This window comes from Petaurus breviceps, unplaced genomic scaffold, assembly GCF_028583685.1.
Source record: "Petaurus breviceps papuanus isolate PSGF00001 unplaced genomic scaffold, PetGlider_PUasm1.0 174, whole genome shotgun sequence".
In the NCBI taxonomy this organism is placed as follows: Eukaryota; Metazoa; Chordata; class Mammalia; order Diprotodontia; family Petauridae; genus Petaurus; species Petaurus breviceps.
In genome coordinates, this window is record NW_027185761.1 from 58,209,899 (window position 1) to 58,215,898 (window position 6,000).

The 6,000-nt window shown below is 43.2% G+C and overlaps 1 long non-coding RNA gene across 2 annotated transcripts in view; it reads left to right on the top strand.

Moving 5' to 3' along the window:
• The window catches only part of LOC138158190 (uncharacterized), a 74,771-nt gene extending 69,074 nt beyond the window's left edge, over positions 1-5,697 (top strand). For both annotated transcript variants that reach the window (XR_011167582.1, XR_011167581.1), the window contains one exon: positions 2,019-5,697. This is a non-coding gene — a long non-coding RNA (uncharacterized lncRNA). The remainder of the gene's footprint in view (positions 1-2,018) is intronic.
• The last annotated feature ends 303 nt before the right edge of the window (positions 5,698-6,000 follow it).

A 6,000-nucleotide genomic window follows, 5' to 3' on the forward strand; every position in this document is an offset into this window, starting at 1 on the left:
TTGTCCCTGGGGGCTCACCATAGGAGTGCTAAACTGAGCATGGACACAGGATCAATTTGGCTCCCCATTGCTCAGAATACTAAGCTCTGAGGTAGCAGGGCTTACAGGTAAGTCACCCTGCCCATCAATACCAAAATATTCTTCTGGTGTTGTTCCATGGCTGTGAGTCATGGAAAATCACAGTCTCTGAAGACTGAGTTGAAGATTGGCTAAAGGGAGAGTTATGCAGCAGAGGAGAAATAATAAAAGATATCCTTAGAGAAACGGAATGTCAGAAGAAGAAACTGAGCAGGTCACATAGTGGGACTGGGAGAGACCTGCCTGGTAAATACACCTTATGTACCATCACTGGGGATGGATGGTAGTGACCACCAGAGAGTGGGAGTGATGTCTACACAGTGTCAAGGTAGTGAGTGGACAGCTATAAGGGAGGTCAGAGGTCAGAGTGTCCAACCACCTTATTTTACAGATAAGAAGCTGAGACCGTGAAAGGTTAAGTGATTTGCCCTCAAAATGAATGTTTGTAGCAGGATTTGAGCTTAGGTCTTTGGCAACTCCAAATTTAGTGCTCTAACCACTAAGTCATGTTGCCTTATCATTATCAGTCAGTCAGTTAATTAATTAATAAAAATGTATTAAGTACTTATTATGTATCAGACACTGTTTTAATGCTGGGCATACAAAGTCAGGAAAAAGGTTGTCTCTGCTTTTGAGGAGTTCACAATATTAACAAAATTAGATGTTTTAAAAATCATGAATTCCCAATGTCTTGTGCCTTCATGTTGAAGATGCTTTATGCTCATTTCAGATCACTGCCAGTTAGCCTCAGTGCCTGATGCTTACCTTTGCACTTTGGTTGTCCAACAATGTCTTCTCAACCCTGGGACTCAAAATGTCTGACTTAAACTGACCTGTGAAATCCCAAAGTTGTTTGCTACTTACACAGTGTTCCTTGAAGGCAGAGACTCTCTTTGCTTTTGTATTTGTATTGCTAGCACTTAGCCTAGTTCCTGATACAAAGAATCTAATAAATGCTTTTTCATCCATCCACCCATGCTTTCCTATTTTCTTGGCTTTATATGCCCATTTTTCCATATGCGCCAATAGCAAAGAAATAGGTCTACTTGTTCTCAGTGCAAAATGAACAAGGGTCATCTTCTCTGGTTCCTCAACAAGGACTTTACCCATTTGCCAGTATTTTTTAAAATGTGAAGATGAAACAGACAATCCTGGCTATTACTTGGAAGATGTAGGTTCAGAATGAGCTCCCTTGGAGTCTTGGGAAAACGAAGTTATGGTTAATAAACTTATCATGATTTGGCTATAGGTTTACAATTTCCTGTCCAGCATCCTTTGACATGCTTTGATAAAACGCTTTCTGGAAGACAGAGATTTATTGGTTTGGGCCTGCTGTGCTTTTCTTATCATAACAGTTGCTGATATGGAGCTCGCTGTTCAATACTCTGTTGCCTGAACAATCACAACTGCTTTTTATTGTGGAAGTCTCCTGGTAAAAACAATTCACAGCAAACCTTGAGTAGCTTGGCATTTCCCCTGCTTTTGCTACCATGTGCCCCACCATCCTCAACATAGATAACCCAACTGAAACCCAGCGTGTACCTTTCAGTGTTCTACCATTCACAGCGGTGCTGAAGTCTTGTTTCTTTGCTGTTTATAAAACGTATGTCTTTGGGCTAGAGTCAGAAGGCTTGGGTGGGAGCCTGGTTTTTGCCTTGATTCCTCCATCTTGTACTCTGAATCCCAGCCAAACTGGTCTACCTGAGGAGCTTAAGCACGTGTTATGTCATCTCCTTTCTCTGTGCCTTTGTGCAGGCTGTTCCCCATGCCTCTCAGGATAAAATGCAGACTCCTTTGGCACTCAAAGCCCTTCACAGCTTAATTCCAGCCTGTTTTGTTCAGACTGATTTCCCATCACTCCCCATCATGAACTCTATATACCAGCCAAATGTGTCTACTTGTTCTTCTCTGTAATCTTCTGCTTCTGCACTTTTGTACAGTTCATCTCTCATGCCTGGAACGATCTTCCTTCACCTCTCGCTTTTGGAAACCAGGTCTCCCTGAAAAATTCAACTCAAGTCTTCTAGAAGAAACCTTCCCTGATTCCTCTAGAAGTTACAGCTTCCTCTCCACTGAGAATGGCTTTGTATTCAGATTATATATTACATATATATGTATGTATATGATGTATATGTATGTGTATATATGTGTATATAACATTTTTCTGTTTTCCCCTAGGAGACTAATCTTCTTGAAGACAGGGAAGGTTTTATGCTTCTTTGTACCCCTAAAATCTAGCAGAGACATAGTAGTCACTGAGTAAATGCTTGTTGAATTGACTTGAACTCTGTGGAAGGAATAGAACCCTATTCTGGAGACCTAACAGAGGAAATCCAATTTTAACCTGCTATAGTCCCCCCTGAGCTTCAGCTGATCCTGCTCAGAGCACAGTTGCCAAAGATCATGTGATCGTTTTGGTTCAGTGTTGAAGGTGGACTTCTTACTCACCTGTGTTCCGATGGATTTTCAGTAATCAGCCTGTTCATACAGTGACTACAATGTGCACAGCCCCCAGTTGCAGGATGGGATGGTCCCTCCCTATATCTTTGGGGGTCCCCAGGAAGTCATGCTTTCTGGAGCAGTCAGGTTCCAGTACACTTGGCAGTTGTCTAGAGGCACTTGAATGGATCATCCCTGCTGGAAGGTTCCAGAGGGTCGGGCCAACCACGATGCAGCAAATGTTTCTAATTAAGATCATCTCTCTTTGCTGCCTGGGGCATTGCATCTCCTTCTCCCATCTGGCAGTATGTAAATTCTCCATAGACTGGGAGACTCACAAAGGACAACCTTGTTTGGAAAGTAATTGAGCTTCAGAGAGAGAAAGGGGAAGGCGGAAAGGATCAGTGAAAATGCTCTCCCTATCCTCAGAGGGGATGGGTGCGGGAGGAAGGGAATTCCAACCTGACTGGGACATAGTTAGCATATAAGCTGCACGATTTCTGGTTGCAATGGCTCTTCCTCTTGGGAAAGTTCATGAAGGTAGTATGGAGATAAATAAATGATGAGGTGGAAAGAGGGCCGGCTTTAGAATCAGAGGACCCGGGTTCAAATCCAGCCTCTGCTGTTTACTGCCTGTGTGACTTTGGTTAGTCACTGAACCTTCTTGGGCGTCACTTTCCTCACCTGAAAAACATGAGGCTTGGATTCTTGGGTCTTTTAGAGATTATGAACCACTCTGTTCAGCTTTCTGTGTTTTGGTTTTGAGTACCTTGTAAGCCGAATTAATTATATTTATAGGATTTAGTCTTAAGTGGTAAGCTCCTTAAGGGCAAGGATTGTTTAGTTTTTCTCTTTACATCCCCTGCAATTAGCATAGGGCTGGGCACTTGCTGAATTGGATTAAAGCATGTATTTGTGCTCCCTCTACACTTACGGATGGCAACTCCATTGCCACCCCCGGCCAGGAGCCCAAGCTCCCACTCCTGTGACCCTAGGCTCTGAAATGTGAAAATTCCCTGCATCTTGCCTGGTTTCAGGACCCCCTCATCCTCTTTCTGGCCATTCCATGCCATACCATGTGCCCTTGCCCCTTCTTCTCTCCATCCTGCTCCCCTTTCCTACCAGAGTTCTGATGGCGTTTGAGGTCCTTCTCAACTCTCTATCTATGAACAGTGATCAAATGAACACTACCACTCCTGGAAAGGACATGGTGATGACTTTTTCTATGATTCTAGTGATCTTTTCTTCCAGTTTTCTCTGTCCAAAACACACCATCCTGGCTATATGGCTATGCCATATTTGTATCTATATCTGTCTATCTAGATTGATATGGCTGCACATCTATATAGATACATAGACATACATAGTTATATGTAGACATAGATCAATATACAGATATGTATAAGATATCTATGTATAAATATATCTATGTAAATCTATAAATGAATACATATCTATCTATATATATCTATATCTACAGCATTTCTCTTTTAGAATGTAAGCTCTTTGAGGGCAGGGATTATCTTGCTTTTCATATTTGTATCTCCAGTGTTCAACAAAGTACCTAGTATACAATGAACACAGTAAGTTCTGTCCACTCATTCATTCATTCATTCATTCATTCATTCATTCATTCTATTTATTTAACTTATGCATACCTTCTTATGGTATGTAATATTAATTCACATTTCCCTGGAAATCCTCCACAAAGGATCCATGTAGACACTAGACTGGATGGGTATGTTGTGGAGAAGACTCCTTTTCAGGAATAGGTTCACTATCTGGCTATCCTGTTCCTTCTGACTCTGATATTTGGGGAGACTTTCACTGTGTTCTTTAGAAACTCTCTGGATATCAGTGAAACACATGGCCACCTATTTGTGATTCCTTCCTCTTCCTATAGGACTGATTCATGCTCATCCCCAGTCATACATATTCTTGATGGTATCTTTTAGGCCATTCCTTTAATGCAAGTGTTCATGGTCAATAACTGTGGCCTCCCTCATCTGCTAGCCATCACTCCACTATTTGGTGACATACAGCTCTGATTACATTTGAGGTTATGGTGTTCTGTGGACAACACCTACATAGAATTATGGGTGAATTCTAGTATTAAAAAAGAGAATGGGATTCTTTTTTTGTTAGAATAGCCCAACAGTACTGACTCTTTGTGCAGCCTTCTCATCCCCTCCTCTTACTCAGTCCTGAGTTTTTCTCATCCATCTGTTGTCTAAGAAGTGTCTTGTGGCAGCCCAATTCAATGTGCTACCTATCCAACTCCATACCACCATAAAGGTCAGATACCTCCTTCATTCATTTGATTTTTTCCCACATGGATTGTGGAACTGAACTTATCTTTTTCCAGTGACCATGTATCTGGTCAAGGATTCATGATTCTGAGGCTCCTAGCAATAAAACATACATCCAGGGGTAACTGAGAACGTCACCCTCTACAAGGAGGGCATAGGATTATCACAGAGTATTTGAGGAACCTCCTTTCTGACACTTAGTGAGCATATGTCTCCTTGTTTTATGCCTCGCCTGGCCTTGAGGACTCTGTCAAGGTTATTTCTGGGGTCAGAGATTGAGGAGACTTGCAGAGCCCAGAGTCTGAGCACAGTCAGGATGAGAGCAGGAGACCATCTATCATACACATACTCTTGGGCAGAAATGGGGCTGGTCAGCCTGCAGCCCACGAGGTGATGGCCTCATGACAGCTCTCTTCAATGGTCCGGAGAGCTGCCCTGTGCAAGGCCCATACTTGGCTTGGCCGGGATGGGAGAACCTGGAGCCAAAGATGGAAGGAAGTGGCAAACAAGTTGGTTTTGTCTTTATGGAAGGGAAACCTTATGTGGCCCTGAGTGGGATGGTGGCTCTGGGAGTCAGTGGCTTCTTTTAGAGAGGTCTCTAAGGAGAGGCTGAATGACTCCTGGTCAGGAGAATTCTCACTGAGTGACAAGCTAGAGTAGATGACATCTGAGGGTCCTTGTAATTTGGAGATTCTGATTGCTTTGGTGGCTTCCAGCTTTGCTAATCTAGGACCCTCGGGAGGCACTGAAGACACTGGTTGCCTGTTTCCCAGCTGTACCCAGAGATGTCCCTGTTCTTCTCTATCTCACCCTTCAGGCTGGGGACTCCTGATAGAAAAGAGCTTGTCTATATGTGGTCAATCAGTTAATAAAGTTATTTATCACCTACTGTATGCCAAGCACTGTGCTAAGTGTTAGTTAATACTCCACCCACCCCCACCCCCTCCATTTATTTACCTTCTCTGTGGGCAGGGGCTGTTTCCAGAGAGCTTTTGTTCACACTTCAGCAGACTTTAGACTAAGCAGGCTAATAACCTCTTTCAACAGCTTGTCAGGCCCTGCCTGTGGTGGGAGAGCATGGGGGCCTTCTTTGCAAACAGCAGCACTGAACTGCCTTTCACAGACTGGTTTATTATTCCAAGATGCCGGGGAGCTGAGTGGTGATGACCACATG